This window comes from Rhinolophus ferrumequinum, chromosome 6 (genome assembly GCF_004115265.2).
Source record: "Rhinolophus ferrumequinum isolate MPI-CBG mRhiFer1 chromosome 6, mRhiFer1_v1.p, whole genome shotgun sequence".
Lineage (NCBI taxonomy): Eukaryota > Metazoa > Chordata > Mammalia > Chiroptera > Rhinolophidae > Rhinolophus > Rhinolophus ferrumequinum.
Window position 1 is genome coordinate 35,726,746 of NC_046289.1, and position 19,591 is coordinate 35,746,336.

Consider the following 19,591-nt stretch of genomic DNA (forward strand, 5'->3'; position numbering starts at 1 on the left):
TAGTAACTTGCCTCTTGGTGTTGAGGCGTCTTTGTTTGTTTGCATAGTCATAGACAAACTGGAGTTTGTCTTAGCTGTAATTAGCAGGATAAATATAAAATTATGACATTAATTGTTAGCTGGCTTTTCAAAAATGGTAGTATATGCCTGCTGTGCCTGAGATGTTACAGCTCAGTAGGGGGTTGCTTCAAAAATGAATTTTAAGATGCTGAAATACCCATTTTAATTAAAAGGCAAACATTGAAATCACAGTAACCAGGCAACAAATCATCAATGCATAGATTAACAATTAGTATTTGTACATCAGTTGACCTTATCCCAATACAACAACAAAAAAGAGAATCACTCTTTTATAATAATAATAATGAAGAGAAATATTTAGTAAGTACTCTGCATGAGGTATTCTGCTAAGCACTTTTGTGGCATTATTTCAGTGAATGCTCACCGAAGCTACACCAGGTATTGCTATTAATAGCCACATACAGATGTGGAAGCCAAAGCTTTAGATAGGTTTTTTTTTTAAGACAGGTTTTTCTAGGTCTGCTCTCTAATTGTGTCAAAATTCTAACCACAGCTCTAATTTCTTCTCTTTTTTGGTTCTCTCTTCTCTGAGATGTCTACCATTTAGCTGCTTTCACCCAATTCTTCACCAGCATGCTGATGACGGCCTAAACAATATCTCTAGCTCTGAACTGTCTCCTAAATTCTAGGCCACAACAAGTTCTCACTTCTGCTACCATGGAAAGCACAGATTCCTTAGCCTGATAATTGAAGGAAGGCTCTCCACAATCTGGCCCAGCTACTTTCCAATTTTTATTTCCCATTTTACTGCCATTATTTAGTGCTAACTGGCAAAGACACTTATATTTGTCCCTGAGTGTGGGGTGGAATGGGCAAAAGGGGAAAGTGAAATTTCCAAAAGCAGCTATTCTGAAGGAGGTTTGGGTGAGGATTTAAAGGGAAGTAATGATCAAATTCTAAACTGATAACTTTTGATTGCCCTGATTGCAGAGAAGTGGTACTAGGAAACCAGTGCCTCTCTTTTGGTAACACAGCCAGTGCCTTCAATATAACATGATGTCACAAAGCCCTTGATAATGGTTTTCTTCCAACTTGATCCATCCATATATCCCTAAAAGCTTTTTCTTTCTTTCCAAGTCTCAGTTCTAAGTTGTCCCCCTCCCCCACCCACCCAAAGCCTTCCCTGCTTCTCCAAAGTAGATTAGGCATCTTCTGAGGCATTCCTACTCCACCCTTCCTTTGAGGATGACAATATGATATCTCACCATGGTGTAATTATGTGTTTGCCTGGCTGTCTTCCCACTAAACTGTGGGTACCTCGAGGTTAGAAAAAGGATCTTTTCCCCTGTGTGTCTCCCATGCCTAGAACAGTGCTTGGCACCTAATTGGCACTAGTTGCTCTTTGCAAGCAGCCAGTGTCAGACCTGCTAACAAAGTTAGAGTGCGCCTTCAGAGAGGAAATTAACAATTTAAAGCAGAGGCCAGTGAAAAGGAACCTAGGGGAGTAGCTGAGGAAAAGCTACCTCCTGCTGGCCTGGGCAAGTGATCCCCAAACCTGTGACTGGAGTACTGGGAATGAGTGATTCTGAGAGGAAATCTCAGAGAGATGACTTCATATAAACGGCTCCACTTCAGGACTTTCTGACGCAAAACACCACAGGCATAGCCCTGGAAGCCTACTCTTTGAATGTGGCAACTTTGGGCAGGATTTTGGGGGGAAGAAGAGGGGCAGTGTTTAGTCTACTCTTTCAGGAGATTTTGAAATAATGGAGTCACTAGAAGGCATTTCCCCCAGTACTGCCATGGTAGCCATTAGAAGTCCATGAGAACTTGACCTCAATGGACGTTCACATGGACATATACCATCGACCTGAGAGCTGGGAGGCCTCTTTCTGGCATTGTCTGTGGCTCCATAGTGCTGTGTCAGAGACAGTCAAGGCAGGAGACAGCAGAAGGAATTATTAGAGGAAAAAAAGTATCCCCATCTTTTCGATATGCCCTCAACTTCCTCCTTCTCCCCCCATCACACCCTTTCCCGTCAGTCACAGAAGACCAATGCACAGCATCAGTTATTCTCAAAGGACAGAAGAATGCCCTAAAACACACACTCTGGGGGTACAGACAAAAACTCCTCGGTTATTCAACTCCTCTCACCCTACACCAGCTCTTTCGAACGCCTTTGTGCAGGGTGCAGGGCATAGTGGGGTGGGGGCTGAGAAGAAGCAGGAGCGTATTTGGGAGCAGCCAGCTGTAGATTTGGCTCCTGCCTTCCAGCAACAGCAATCTGAATTCTCCCTCCATTCCCATGCTCTTCATCCAGAACTTCTACTATTTTATTCTTTGGCGTTCCACATAGAATTTCATTTGGAAAAAGAGGATGGGTCCTGCTGCTTACAGAGCACAAAAGTGAAAACCATGGCTCTAGCCTCACTCATGAGTTAGGCAATCAAGCACACTGGTTAAGTGCAGAGATTCAGGGCCAAATGGCCAGGGCTACATCCCGGATTGGTTATTTACTTGCTGTATATAACCCTGAGCAAGTTTCTTAATTTTCATTCCCTTTGATTACTTTCTTTACCTGCAAACTGTGGTTAATGATTGCACCTACCTCATAGGGTCGTTGTGAGGATTAAATGAGTTAGAACGTGTACAGTGTCGAGAACAGTACTGACACCGTAAGTGCTGTGTGTTTCCTTTTACTATCATTAGCATGTGGCCTCCATGAGGGCAAGGGTTTTGCTGTTTTGTTCATTTCTGTACCCCAAGCACCTAAAACAGTCCCTGGCACATAGAAAGTACTCGATTAATAATTGTCAAATGGATTGAATGAATACATTTTGCTACCATCATTTGTGGAGGCCACAAAGTAATATCACTGCTAACTGTCCCCCTCTCTTCACTCCTAACCAATTGGTCCCTGGTCCTCAGGTGTTTTACAGCCTGTAAAGGTGGTGCCTCGATAAAGAGCATGGCCTGGAAGAAATGGCACTGCAATGAGAAGAACGAGACCAGGTCTGGGACGAGCTCTAACCCCAGTATATCTATGGCCTCAGCTTCTCTGAACTATAAAATATGTGAGTTGGCACCAGAAGATATAAGTATATGACCCAGACAGAGGACTGATGGTGAAAGATACCTGACCATAGACTAGAACGTAAAACTAGGTGGCTTATTTGGTAAAAGTAGGTAGGCTCACAGAGTCATGCTACCAGGAAATAATTGTCCAACCATAAAAATGTCCCAAAGAGCCATCAAAAATTATTCTAGAACCCTGCAATTCTCTCGAATTACAATATGCTGCTTCTCCATTACAACCCAGTAGATGTTTTATTACAAGTTTTACTCAAAGTTAGTGAAGAAACCGGTACTGACCTGAAAATGTAAGTGCTCCTTCAAAGAAAGCACTCCCTTGCCCCTCGGAACACCCTGACACCCCAGGCACTCCATATGACCACAGCAGGGGACGCTCATCTCTGCTGCTGCTCTCCTAGGAAAGACGCAAGTTGGTAGCACACCACACTTAAGATTCATCACTGTCAATTCAGTTGAAATGACATGTATTAGCACTCAGATTAGACTGTTTACATAATAACAATTACTATACGAGGGAAGGTGGGCATTGAAACGTGCCCATGTCATTGACACATGAATAATGGAGAAGCCCCATGGCAGATAGTATACATGATGTGTCTTCTATCTGGGCATCCATGAAGACGCCGAGGTGAGGTACAAGTTACTTCTGGGGGTAGGGCAAGCTAGTGGGCACAGGGCCAATGGAACTCCTTGTTGGACAATCTCATGTTAGTCAGACCCAGCAAAAAATCCAATCTCCATCCTCCCTGTCACAAGCTACACTTGACCTATAGGACTAAGGGAATGATTTACTTTAAGGAATCCTTAAATCACTTTGGAAACATTCACAGCTTTGTTTTGAGAAACGTGGAATTTTTCTCTTTTTTGGACTAGAATCTTGGCCTTTCTTCTATGAACATTCATATACATGTATTTGACCATAAGTTTTAATTTTTCTGAGGCAAATGCCTGAGTACAATTGCTGGGTTGTATCAGTAAATGCATTTTTAGTTTGATAAGAAACTGCCAAACTACTTTTAGAATAGATAGAAATCTAGTGTCTCCACATTCTCAGCAGCATTTGGTATTGTCACTATTTTGATTTTAGCTATTCTAAGTAAAAGGCATTTTTAATAGCAACAGTAGATCAGAAAGCATGGAGATAAACATAGTGAAACTTAACTTCCTACCTACTTTAAAAAAAACTAATAATTTTCACTTGTAATACATGCAAAATCTTACCTGATAATGTTTATATCAGATTCTACTTTATTAAATATACTTTAGCTTCATTTACTTAAAAAATAATTAAAGAGCTCAGTCTGGAATGGACAATTAATTCATTCAGGTGTCACATTATGAGAACACTACCTGAAGATATATTGAAAAGTGAGGGCTATGGGTAGAATATTGGCGAGCAAAGCTTGGGTTCTCCATCAGTAGAATGTCTCTATGTCCCATTTTCCTTTGGAAAGTCCTGGTTTATGCCTGTTATCCAGTATCTCATATGGTTTAGTATTTCTTTTCTGCTGGATTTAAAGTCTTTTTAATGAAGTATAATTAGCAATTGTTGCATTAAAATAAGCTGGGGTAGATTTAAGAGGCTTGCACACTCCAGATTTCCAGCTTCTGCCATGCCACATCTCATAGCATGTGAGATGCATGTGCAGGGAACAGAGTTCTTACTTTAACCCATGGTTAAATCTGAAAGATCAGTGGCAATTCTCTGTCTCTCTTCTCCTGAACTTTCCATGTGAAACATTACTCACATCTCTCTCGTAAGGATGCATGCAGGGCAGTCGTTGATAAAACAAAAAACATTGAGATAAAAGCAATTAATGGCTACTAACCCTTTCACATCTTAGCGGATGGCTGGAGACGTTTTTGAAGCCGTTGCCTTGCTGGCCATTTGGTATACCAGTCAGTTGTGCTATGGCCAATGTCAGAGCCAGAGAGATAGATGCTTGGGTGAGTGAGAAACATGGGACATAGGGACACACTGTAACATATGTAAAAGAATCTAGAGATTAAGTTCTTATGTGCTAGTTTTGTTACTTATTGCAAATCTACAACTACTTATTTTATTGATAGCATGTGCTTATATTGCATTAAATCCTTTTGCCAGCACTGAACTCAATAGGAATGAAGTGGTATACTTAGTGAAAAATTAAGTACAAGAAAGTTGATGATGAACATGTTTCTCCAACAAAAAGTTTATGTTTGTCATTCTCCAAGGGGTCATAGTGACATCACTGACCACATACAAGCCAACAGATTAAATCTGCTAAGGAAGCATCAGTATCAATGGTTAATAGTTATAAGAAGAATGGGCTGGAAGAAAAGTTAACCACTAAAGCTTCAAGAGGTGCATTTACACGTCACTCTGTGAAGCATGAGTTTTTGTTTAAATCAAATGACTGTCCTTCTAATTTCAATATAGTTCCAATTCCAAGTTTTCTTGTGTACACAGAAAAAGTAAAACAAGAGATGTTAATGTGTTGTCTCCATTAACAGAATCACAGTTAAATGCCACCAGTTTTATATTTAGTGTTATCATTTACTTAAAAGAAAATCTTTTCATTGCAAATAATTGGTTCATTGTTTTCCATCAAATTCATGGAGTCAAAATAAAGCTTTTATATGTTAATTCTTCCACATCTGATATTACAGTGAATGCTACTGAAAATCATTTTTGTGGTGATAACAATACAAGTTTTGGTGAAGCAGAATATCATGGTAAAAACAGTGTTCTCCAGAGATGGCTGGTTAACTCAGTTGGTTAGAGTGCGGTTCTCTTAACAACAAGATTGCCGGTTCGATCCCCACATGGGCCACTGTTAGCTGCACCCTCCACAACTAGATTGAAACAACTACTTGACTTGGAGCTGATGGGTCCTGGAAAAACACACTTAAACACAACAACAACAACAAACACCCAAAAACCCAGTGTTCTCCAGTTATGGAGCAGAAATGTACTAATAGTTAGTATAGTGGTCGTATAATTTACAGTCCTATCCAAACAAATTATAGTTTTCTACTAATTGAAAATGAAGCTACAGTGAACAAAATGGACAAATATAATCATATATACATAGTGTTACTAAACAACAAAGCTGATACTGAATACCCTTAGTTCTGCAAGGATGGCCATACAGGATTTCTGTCCTTCCTGCCTGATATTTATAAGATTTTACAAATGTTTGAGCCTGTGAAGAACTATTTTCCGTATCAACCTAAGTGCCCATCAATGACACTGAACATTTTTATAAACACATTTTCTAAATTTGGGCTGCATTTTACTCAAAATTAGTTGGAAATGTTCAAGTGTTTATTGAATGGAATGTCACATATTTCAGCTTCTGAAACTTAATGAAATTGCAATTATTGAAGACAAAGTTTACAAATGAAAAGATATTGAAATGTGTCCCCATATAAAGCAAAAGAGAAAGCGAACAACTTAGAGAGTTCAAATGATCCTCAGAGATGATTTGAAATTCTATAATTGTGCTTTGGAATATCTCATCAAGTAGGAAGTATCTTTGATAAAATTCCTGGTATTAACTGGATAAATTTATATTCTGCACCAGAATGGAAAAAAATTTGAGAAGGTCTACAGTTTGGGGGCATCTAAATTTGTCAAAACATTCCAAAGATTCAATTTTCGATGAGTTCTTGCTTGTAAAATTATTTGTTAAAATAGTTACTCTAAATAGAGGCAAAAAGACAGTCCTTGTGAAAATATTTGGACTGAAATATTCAATTTTCAAATCGAATATTTCATTTGTGACAATTCAAATAAAAATTAAGTTGAAAATATATTTTGTTCAGCAGAATCTGCTTTGAGCTTAACAAAATGCCTCAGCGTTTATAGAGAGAGTACTGTCTCAGACAAGAGCCAATTCAAAGTGTTAGCCATTTTAAAATTGACCTTAAACTGGAATCTTTAAGGTGATTGTGAGCAATTATATGTAAAAATTCAACTTAATAAGATCATATTGAAAAAAAATACATTCATTAGAAAAATATGAATGGCATAATATTAGGCAGTATATTATGGAACTGAAACTAATTAAAGGACATTTATACTGAGAATAATTACTCTCGTGATGTCATTTTTAAACTTCAGATAATAGATACAATTTAAATGTTTTACTGTACGTTGATATATTATTTTTATTCTTTAGAAGTAATTTCTTTTTTTAAAATAGTTTTGAACAGACTTTATAGGTCTACTCTTAAAACAGGATCTTTGATTCTGGGATATCATTCTGTGATGCAAACAGATGACGGAGGACATTTCTTGAGCGTTAATCTACACTGTACTGTCCTGAATGCATGAGAAAGTGGTTAATGGTTGATCATCAGCCTCATTTCAGTTCTTATCCAGAAAGAAGATGTGGTAGGCAGAATTTAAGAGAACCCCCAGGAACCCACACCCTTGAGTGTCAGTGGGACCTGTAACTTACTTCTAACCAATAGAGTGTGGCAAAGGTGATGGGACATCACTCATGATTGTTATGTTACATGGAAAAGATGAAGAGATTATTCAGATGTAATTAAGGTCGATAATCAATTAACTTTGAATTAATCGAAAGGGAGTGTATAGGTGGTGGGCCTGACCTAACCAGGGGAGCCCTTTAAAAGACAGTCTAGAGCTCAGAGATGCTGGCTTTAAAGAAACAAGCTGCCATGAATTCTACAGCAGCAAGAAAATGACTCCTGCCATCAACTACATGAACTCGGAGTAGGACCCCAAGTCTCAGATGAGACCCTAGCCCCGGGTGATACCTTAATTTCCACTTCGTGAGACTGAACAGAGAACTCAGCCAAGCAGTGCCCATATACGTGACCCATGGAACTGTGAGATCATAATTGTAGGCTGTTTTAGGGCGCTACGTTTCTGGTAATTTGCTGTATAGTAATAGAAAACTTAATAGAAAGGGGTAGAAAATTAGGGTTGAGGGCCAAATAGGGAACTCAACCTACCAAGGAAGTCATGAGTTAGATGATAATTCAAGCTAACTAGAAATGCTCAGCTGCTACGAGCCATAGCATGGGACTGCCAAACTGACATGAAAACAGAAGTGAGAAAGGCAGCAATAGATAACTTTTCAGATCTAAAAGAAAAGTTACCCACTCATATATGATTGTCATCTGAAGCACATCCATGATCGTAAGTGGTTTCCTATTTAAGTCAGACTTTGCAGGGCTCAAGGAAAACAGAAACATAATTTCAAGGTTACTGATTATCTTCCAAAGTATTTATATACATTATTCAGCGACTCTGGGTCCTTTGCAATGTCTTTGAAAGATAATAGTATTTAGACCCTACTATGTTCGCACCCAACTCTCCAATCATCTAGAAAACCGTAAGATATTCTTTCAAAGAGTTAAAGAAAGCAATGTGTGAGTTCTGGGATCATTGAAAAGCATTATCTGATCACTGATTTTCTATCATTCTGATATTCAATTTAGAAATGTATTGAAAGAGAAGGGGAAGGAAATGGGGCTCCACTGATATATGGAAGCCTTAAAAACCTAGGTCAAAGAAAATATATGAATATATATATGAATCTACTTAAAGCAGGTTGCTTTCTTTTTGCCTTAGTTCTTGAAAAGCTGTGAATGAATTTTGTCATCAGTTAAATCTCATTTTAAATGCATCGGGGAGCTCAGTATTGAAGGAACTCTACAGTAAATCAAAGTAAAACAAGTTAGCTATTTGTAGGGTATATAATTAGGCAACTTATGATTTCTATTCTATTGATTTGGATTTTTGTATATCAGGACTTGTTATAGTGGAGAACTGGTTACCAAAAACGACAGTTCGTTTTCATGAAGTGCAGTGCCTCAGGAACCTCAGCTGATGTGTGATGGTCCCAGATGGGGTTTGTGGGCAGACAGCAGTAAGAACACTGATTGATCTGGAACACTAAAGAGAGAAGGCTGATGGGCCATTGAAAACCTATATCTACTGGGAGGGCTACAGATCCCAGAGGCTTCTAAAGTGGGATATGGACAGACCTCCAAGGCAGGATGTTAAGGAAAGAAAGCTCCAGCTTAGGAGACAGTGTCTTACTTTTTGCAGTCTGACTCCACAGTTTAAGTCCTGGAATACTAGAGCTGTGTCACCAGTGGAAGTACTTAGCTACTCTGTGCCATCTCTTACCTGTAAAATAGAAAGAATAAAATCCCAATTTCATAAGGCCGTTGTGGATGAAATACAAAAACACAATAAAGTACCTGGTGCTTAGTAAGTTTTTAATCATTGTTAGCTGCTTCTGTTTGGCACAGCAGAGTTCCAGAAGCTCCAATTATTAAAAGGACTGACTAAACCTGGGGGAAAACAAAAGAAAGTGCTGAAGAAAAGAAACATGCCATAGGAAAAAGTGCTAGTTTCTCCAGAAGGAGAATGCCTCGGGCATTTTCAGTTCAGCGACTATGTACTATTTCTCATCATTATCTCATTTCGAATTATAATGAAGAATGTTGGGAATAATTAACCCCATTCTATATAGTCCTGGGAGCCTGTCATTGCAGGTAAGAAGGATTAGGTACCAGCTCTGTCAATTGTGGCATGCGAGCACATTCAAGCACATTCCCCAAATGACACGATGTCATTTGTCCTCTTTACTGGCAGGCTCATTCCCCACCCACTGCATAGTGACAAGGATTGCCACTTGCATTCATCTCGTGCTTGATAACACTTTTACAGTCACAGAATAGCAGCAGCTCCTGAAAATACCCAGCCCTTTTAAAGGCTTAGAAACGACAACGGCAATGAGTGGAGCATCGTTCCTTTAGAATCCGATGTGGTAAATCCTCTCTCCACTGAATTGCCAGCCTAGAAGCTTGCTCCCTCCTTTGTCAGGAATTCTAGTCACAAAAACCTACAATAAAATGCTGCAGGCACATCAATAAAGGATATAATGAAATCAAATGAGTCTTGTTCCTTACATTTACATGCAAAGTATATCAAAGGAGCATCCAGTTTGTTCCTGAGACCTACACAATGGATTCTTTTGTGTGGGAGGAGAGAAGATATATGACGCTGAATTAGGAAGCAATTCCAATTAAAAGGGCTGTGTTTAAGGCTCCAACGACAATGCAGCCTTTGCTAGACAGTTAGCTATTAGATGTGTCTGGCTGCCGAGGTGGTTTTTATGGTAATTGGACCAAAGCTGGGTGTAAAGAACACAGCAATACCACCACTGGATCCCAGGCTCCAGGTCACATGCCTCCCTTCCTACTTACTCCTGTGTGACCTCAGGGATAATAGTACCTGACTAATAGGGTTGTTACAAGGATTAAAAGAAATAAAGCATATAAACCACTTTGAGCAGTGCCAGACACAGGCTAAGCACGCCACAAATGTTAGCGATTATTGTTATGATTTCCCCTGACTTGGCTCCACACGAAAGCTGGCACGGGCCAAAAATCACCCAGATAACACGTGAATGGGACCCTGGAAAGATCTGCTTTTGGAGGCCAACTGCTACGTGGTGGGGAAGGGAAAGTTGTCCCTTGGTACGAAGGCTTCTTCAAGCCAGTACAACTTTCTCTCCTAGAGAAACAGAGTTCCTTTTGCAAACATGGGGTCCTTGGGACATGGGTCACTTGAATTAGCTCCCCTGTTTCCTGCACACTTTTCATATACTGTAGCTTTTAGAAATAGAGTTGCTAGATGGCACCTCGGAGATAGGTTATTCCCTGTGGCAGGTTGCCTGTAATTTTTCTCCAGATTCTTCGTTTATCTTGAACGGGAGATCCACCTTCTTGTGGGTGAGCAGGCAGGCTGCCTGGTGCCTGCCAGCTCGGGTATGTAGCTGAAATGCTACAGCCTACTTGTCTCCGTGGAGGATCGCAATTCTAAAGGAGTCGGGATTTAGCATTTGGCTGTTTCCCCCTTGCGCATTCACTGAAGTGCCTCTGGAGTTTCCTTCAGCGCAGAAGGACCAGAAATTCTTGGTTTTGTAATGTTAGTGTCATTCTTCATTAGCCTAATATTAAAAGGGTATTTTCGAATGGGAACATGGGTTGGGAGAAGTTTGAAGCATAAACTGAACACGAGTGAAACTATGGAATATATGAGAAATTCAGAACCAAAAGAAACCACTGGAGGTTCTGATAGACATGAGGTGCCTGAGGACCCTCACGTGCACGCGAAACAAAGAATAGCACAGTCCCCACTACAATTAGTCACTCTACGAAGCACAGGATATGTACCTGATGCTCGTTTCAAATACGGGTTTCATTATTGTGAAGATGTGAATGGGACCAAACCACAGTGTCTCTTATATGAGAAAGCCCTGAGGAATAACGACATGAAACCATCACTCTTGGAGTGACATTTTAAAACCAGTCGTGAGGAAGGGAGAGGAATAGGCAAGGGGAAGTTACAAAAGGGGCTTTATTTCCATTTGTAATATTGGATTTCTTAAAAAAAAAAAAAAAAGAAAAGAAAAAAGAAAAGAAAAGGAAAAGAAAAGAAGGTCCTACAGCCATTATGGCAAAATGTAAATATTTGTTAAATCTAGGTGGTGAGTCACAGGTATTTGTTATGTCCCTCTCTACACTTGGCTGTATGCTTAAAAGTATTTCAACATAGTTTTAAATAATTGTGTAGATTTAGAGGGAAAAGCAACAGAGTGTTTGCCACTCAAAGGGAGAAGTCTTGGCTCAGAACAGTGCAATGAAAAGCAAACAAAATAAGTGAGGAGTTGCTCCAAGCTTCCTTCGAGGTAGGTTTCCACAGTGACTCTGGAAGGTGCAGCTCCTGTAAAGGAAAATCCATTCCCTTTGATGCGGCCAAATCTGTTTTAAGTTAAAGGAACACAAGTGCTGGGATGGTGGCCTGTACAGAGCGGCAGTGCCCTGAACTGTGAGACAATTTCCTTTGTTCCCTGACTTCAGTGAGGTAGTGAAAGATAATTTTAAACAATGTAACAAATATGCAACAACAACAAAGCAATGGTTTGGATACTAATCAGTTTAGACAAAATGGGTGAGGAAACGGGAAGTAGCTTTGACATCCCTCTTTTCTAAAAACATAGGCTGGCGTAACCAAGAAAAGGTGCAGTCAGAATACAGATCCAGAATTGAATAGTTATGTTTCTTCGTGAAGGAAAAAAAATATATATCAAAAAAAGAGGAAAAACCCAGATAGGGTGAATGAAGTCAGTGTTCCACCTAATCGTGAGAGTGCCTCCATTGAACAGGCTTACTTAGCAAATGTGGGGCCAACCACTCACCGTGAAGTGTGAGGCCAGCCTGTAAACCTTTCCCCTGCACAGAACAGGCTTCTGTGAGGAAAATGAAATCTGAAAAGCCATAAAGTATTGATTTTGGGGACTACGAGTCGTTTGAGACCTTCAGTTCATTTACTTGTGATAAAAATTTCAGGTAAGTGGGAAAGTAAAGAATAACGCCATGAATCATCTGTGTTCATGAAAAAGGCCTTTGACCAGTATTTCTCTGACACAGTAGGAGAGATTGTCTCAAATCAGACTTTCCCTCTCTCCAAAACTGACCATGTAATAAGAAGACACAGTTAAAGAAATTTTCCTCTTATGTGGAATGGCATACAATGTCCGTTCTTTGTGCTGTGCCTCTTCCACAGTCACGGCCCTAATACAGGTTATAAATTGACGAAAAAGAAAAGGGTTGCTATTTGAACTCACGGTTATGTTTTAACCAATTTTCAACATACTATGACTCTGAGAAGACAATTGCTGGGAGCCAAACCTCAGGTACATGTTTTCAGACTATTTAGAGCTAATATGACTCATCCTTCCAAAATGACCAAAGAGCCCCACAGAAATGTTTTTGCCATTTTTTTTTTCCTGATAAGTCATTTAAAATGCTATATTGAAACAAACATGGGGGCTGTTTTTAGGACATTTTGGGTTGCAAGTAACAGAAATCAATTTAAGTTAGAGAATATACACAAGGAGAATGTATTATAAGGATATAAGCAGCCTCTCAGACCCAAAGGATGAAAATACGTGTACATGAGACCTTAGAAGAGTCCCCCTCCGTGGGATCTTCTCCCTTCCTCTCTCTCTGAGAAAGGCTTTATCTTCGTAGAAGAAGGGCTCTCTTAGCTCCTCAGTCCTCAGGATGAATAGGAAATGGGCAGCAAGTTCTATAGTACCACTAACTTCAATTGCTGGCCTGTGCTCTCACTCTCTCCCTCTCCTACACACCCTATCACCTTAAGTTCTCTGACTCAATTCCAAGTGCATGGTTTAGGGATGCTCACTGGTCCAGCTTAAATCAGGTGTCCACGGCCAGCAGGGCAGAGTCACAGCTGCCGAGACAGAAAATGAAGCCGGCAGTCTCCAGAGAAGAGAAAGGTGGCAAATGGCATATGAATTTCACTACACATAGGTTTTGGAGCAGAATGTCTTCGTGCAAAAATAGGTATTGAACACCTCCTCTGTGCCTGACACTCTTCTAGGTTCTGAGGAGACAAGAGTGAACAATAAAGACTCTTTCTCTCAGAAAGTCTACATTCTACTGAGGGTGAAAACAATAAGCAAACATTCAATAGACACCTAATATCATACGTATGGTTATAAGTGTAGTGAACAGTGGGAGTGGGTTACTGATCAATGTTTAATAGCCACCTTTCTGGAAGGCATTCGACAATTCCCATGGTATAAATACTTCCACCGTGGTCAATTTGAAGCTACCAATGTGGTGTCACTGACCATGGAGTTGGGAGGAGATGTGAAGATACAAGAGACACAAATAACCTCAAGAGCATAAATAAGAGTGAAACAGTAAAAGAACTAGGAAGTTATGAGTTTTGAGGATTTATTACCTTTGTTTTTAATATAATTAATTTAATTATAAGTTGACTTATTTAACTTTTAATTATGGCTTTAATGGCTGCCTTAAAAAAAAAATCCCTGAAAATTTAACAATCAGCCTTCACAAGCCAGTATGAGCCAGATCCAGGCCACCACTGGCCATAAAGCAAACAAAGCAGGTGGAGGTTATCTACTGCTGTGTAACAAACCACCTCAAGACATAGTGGTTTGGAGTAAGAACTGTTCTATTCTATCTCACAATTTTGTGGGCCAGACATCCTGGCAGGGCTCAGTTAAGCAAACCTTCTACTCAGTGACATCGCCTGGCAGATGGACTAGTTCTGAGGTTCCAAGATGGCCTGCTCATGTGTCTGGTACCTTGGGGATGACTAGGAAGCTGGGCTTAGTAGGCACGGTGGCCTGGGGGACCTACACATGGCCACTTCAGCATGGTGGTCTCAAGTAATCAAATCCAGGACTCCCAAAGAAAATGTTTTAAGAGGCAGGAAGTAGAAGCTGCCAGTCTCTAAGGGCCTGGGCCTGGAAACTGTCCCAGCACCACATCTGCCATATTCTATTGCTCAGAGCAACCACAGAACCTGCCTACGTTTAAATGGACGGGGACCCTGTCTTTCAACAGGAGTATCAAAGAATCTGTGGCCATCTTTATTCCACCACAGACAGAGAGTGGGAGTGGTGAAGGAGCCGTGCGATTTTAAACAGGGTACATGTTGAAGATGTTTTTACTAATGTGACTCCCACCCCCCGAAAACTGAAGGCAGTGAGGAGTGGGGCATATGAACACAGAAAACCAGCATGCAATTTTGAGTGCAGCTTTTGGCTAAACCTTCAGACCTCATTCTGCCATTAGGATATTTCAGTGGAAAAGTACGAGAAGCCCCAGTGAGACTGAATTCTTCAGTCCACAGGTGAAGGACACTGAAACCTAGAAGAACTCTGGTGCCTGGTCCCAGGCACCAAGCCCGGCCATGCTAGTTGACAGCAGAACATGACTTGAGCCCGGCTCTTCTACACAGGTCTCCTATTTAAAAATCTACTGCTTTTTCTATATCTCCCTGCTTTTTCTTATTTTTACAAAATTCTTTCCAAAGTCAGTGTTATCACATGATTTAGCATTTGATACTTTTCTACCTTAAACTATATATTTTATATCTTCAATGAGGATGTACCCTCCTTGAAAGGAGTGTACACTCCAAGTAAAGAGAGACACTTACCTTTACACTTCTCCAGGGCCACTGGGTACAACGTGTAATTCGTACACTGCATAAGATATCGGACTGGGTTGGGAGGGGCTTGGGAAGAGAGTTGAATGGGGAGGGGGTTGAACACTGCACTTGGCTGGCCAGGCTGTGTACTGTGGGGCTGGGCTGCATGGCCCCAGAGGAACGAGCATCTTTTTCCAGTGCCTACAGAGGACAGGCTGTGCTTGTCTTACAAAGTGCATATTGTATAATGTAGTGCTGGACATATGGAAGAGGACCCTGGGCCGGGAGTTGGGAGTGGGGGGAGGATAGGATTAGAGGGAATGGGATGTGCTGATGAATAGCATTCAGATTCCCCCAAAAGTGCTCTTATGGGCAGCTTTAGTTATCTACTGCTGTGTAACAAACCATCCCAAACATACCGTATTTCCCCGAAAATAAGATCTAACCAGAAAATAAGCCCTAGCACGATTTTTCAGGATGCTCATAATAAAGGCCCTACCCCAAAAATAAGCCCCAGTTAAGATCGTCAGCCAGATGGATGTATTTAGTACGTCCGTTGCAACACATGACAGATGTATTAAATTATAAAATAATATTAGTATATAATTAAATATAAATACTATTATTGACATTAATACTTAAAACAAATGATAATATAAATTATAATTAAGTATTTGTAAATACCCAAGCAAGCGTCTTTGGAGAGGTAAATGCCTATGTAAACAGATGCATCATGCAAACAGATGAACTCGAGACTTATTGCCGAATGACCAATTGGAGTACAGACACAATGCATGAATAACGTGTGCACTTGATGACAAATGGACGTGGTTGTGTCTAATATGAATCTTCATAATTCAATATGTCGTGTGTTGTAACAGACATACTTAATGCATTCGTGTGAAATAAAGAAACATTTTCTGAATTTTGGTGCCTGCAATTTTTTGTCGCTTTTGTGTGGACCATCATTCTCAACTCTCATCATTTTTGTTGCCACTCCTATCTCTTAAATCTTCAATTAACACTTGATTTAATGGTAGATTTAAAGGGAATGATATTTTGACCCCCCCAGACAAGATGAGTGCAAAAAGAAAGAGCTATTCCATCGAGCACAATAAAGGAATTGTGGAAGACTCCCGGGGCAAGAATCTTATGGCTCTCTGCAAAAAGAAGCTGGATCTCCCAATGGTCCAAAAATCGCGAGCAGAGTATGATAATCTCAGTCAACAGGTGGACGAGGGAAATGCTAAGAAGCACAAATGTGGATCAGGTCAGCAACCATTATTTCCTGAGCTGGAAGACATCATCTGTGAATGGACTGCTGACAGGAGAGCAGAGGCTTTGGTTGTACGCAGGGCTGATATTCACGCATTTGCCCTTGCAATGGCACCACAGTTAGAAATATCCCCAGAAGAATTCAAAGCATCACAACACTGGCTGGATGGCTTCTTTCAGTGATATGAACTGTCTCTAAGATCGACAACACTGTTCAAGCTGGAAGATACTGAAGTTATTGAACGTGCACTTGCATTCAAGTCCTTTGTTGATGGCATCGATCTTTCTAAATACCAGCTCTCCAACATGATTGCTATGGATGAAACTGCGGTGTTTATGGGCCAAGGATCTCAAACGACAATTGATCAGAGGGGTGCCTCGTCAATCTATGTCCTCCACTGGTTACGAAAGTGTACGTGTTACCTGTATTTTGGCAATTCATCTGGATGGAAAGAAAGCCCCACCTCTAATCATCACTAAGGGCAAGAAAGATAACGTTGAACATGTTTCAGGCATTTATGTTCTTGAAACCGAAAAAGCCTGGTGCACACAAGCAGTTAAAAGGAAGTGGGTCGATTTCATGCTGACACTTGTTTTGCAAGGTGGCCAAAGAGGTCTGCTAGTCTGGGATTCAGCCAGCACTCACTACGCTGCAGACGTGAAGAACTTCCTTGCAGAGAGAAGAATAGATCAAATAATGATTCCTGCAGGAATGACTGTCTATCTCCAGACTCTTGATATTGCAATAAACAAGCCATTCAAGGACCATTGAGCATGGAAATCAATGACTACATTGAAAATAGAATGGAGAGAAATCAGTGTAGAAACTTTGTGAAACCCAGCCTGCAAGAGGTCGTGACTTGGGTGAAGAATTCATGGGATAAAATCACTGACAGCTGTGTTGCCAATGCACTACAAGCAGGCAACTGGATGAGAAGTGCTCATTTAAGGAGAGCTCTATTGCTGGACATGAGGGATTGGGGCCAATGGTTCTACAGGAAATGGAATCGCAAGAAATTCAAGCTGGAATTCGGGGTTTGGAGAGTTATGACAATGTTCCAGAAGAAGATGACATGACTGTATTTGAATAAATGTAGATTTTTGTACATGTATAAATGAACAAATGTAAATTGTTGTACATGAATAAATGTAGATTGTTGTACATGAAAAAAATAAGACATCCCCTGAAAATAAGCCCTAATGCATCTTTTGGAGCAAAAATTAATATAAGACCTGGTCTTATTTTCTGGGAAATACGGTAATAGAATAAAACAGCCAGTTTGTTGTGCTCACAGATTCTGTAGGTCAGGAATTTGGATAGGGAACAACAGGGATTTTGTCTGTTTCATGTCTGGGGCCTCCACTGGAAAATCCACTGTGAGGCTGGAATCACCTGGAGGCTTCTTTACTCACATGTCCTGTACCTAGACTAAAATGACTCAAAGGCTAGCCTTTACTGGGACTGCCAATAGGAACACATACATGTCCTCTCCATGTGGCTTCCGTCTCCCGCAGCATGGCGGCTGGCTCTGAGAGAGAACACCTCAGAAGGAAGGTCCACAAAGCATGTCTCCCACGTGGAAGTTTCACAGCCTTCTCAGCCAAACCTCAGAGGCACGCGGCATCACCTCCACAACAGGTTATTGGTACAAGTGAGCCAGCGTGGCCAGCTTTGACCCAATAGCAGGGAAGTGGCACTGCAGACAAGCATGTGGGATGAAAGATACTATTGTGGCCATCTTTGGAAAATGCAACATGCTACAGGACACATGTCATCAATGACCCAGTACCACAAAAGAGATGGAGCAAGGAGGGAGGGATTATGTCTCCTGGATGTTCCCCATGATGCTCGTGGCCGTCTGGGGCAAGGTTCAGGTGTACCACTATCTGAAGCCAGCACCCGAGTCTCCAGAAGCCCCTATCTTTGAAGTCTGCGGTCAGGGACTGAGCTCAGTACTGGCAATATGGGCAGCTGCACAAATGGATTAGCTGCTTTTCAGCCTTGGACTTGGCAGTTATGCCACCAGGATATTCTACAGACAAGCTTGACAGCTTGAGGGTTTGCCTCTTTTTCAATTTGTGGGCCACCAACTAACTGTCAAAGTTACCAGGGCTCATGCCAGAGCCAGATGTTCTTAACAGATGTGCAAAGAAGGCAGCTCCCTTATTACATCTTTTTAAGTTGTCTGATGCTATAAGATGCCTTTTTTAGTCTAATTCAGGGTTGGACACCCCTGGCAAAGCAATTGTAGCCATTTCCTCTATTTTAGTCCACATGAAATAACCAGCCATGATCTCAAACCCCTTTTCTTCTTAACTAATTGGGTGGTCTTCTGCAGCTGGGCCGTGAAACCAAGGGAAGTTTCAAATTGAAGAGATACATCTAATTTGTTTAAGATCTGAAATGGCTTCCTCCCACCCCACCCCATGCCACTATCCCTCTCCATTAATGTAGGACATTCTTATTTGGCATAAGTAAGAAAGAGAGATGAAGAAGTCACCAACCATAATCCTAAGTATATTATAGCGATCTCTTTCTATTTCTACCCCATCACCTCCACCTGGGCTTCACACTTGAATGATTTGGGGGAAAGTGTGGTAGAGCTACCATTTAGCTACAGAATGTCACCAAATAATAAATACTAAGCCCAGCCCTTTGCCCCCTTTCCTCTGACCTGGTATTTCTCCAGTTGTGTTATCTGTGAAATGAGTGTCACCACAGAGGACCTCATCAGATCAGAAGTGGGAGGGAGCTGCATACCCACAAAAGAAATGCTACTGATGAGAACAGAATTCCATTTTCTCTATCAAGTGAGTTATGTGCATATAAACAAACTACTTGTATTATTCAACTTAAACATAAAATTTCACTGTTTAAAGTACGCATTTAAGTCCACTGCCCACTAACATCTGTTAAAATGAGAAAGTGCTCTAATGCATTCCCATTTCTCCTCCTCCTACCATCCCCCACCAAAATTATAATGTATATTCAAGGTTACAAAGAGCTGAGATTGAAACCAATACGAGGTCGGATAATTAAGTTCTCAAACTCATCCTAGAAAAAGTACTACATACCTCATTGCTGAATATCACTACGGTCACCTTCAAAGTACTCCCCTTGGGAAGCTATGCAGTGACGTCAGCACCTAGTCCACCTTCCAAGCAATTTTGGAACTCTTTCTG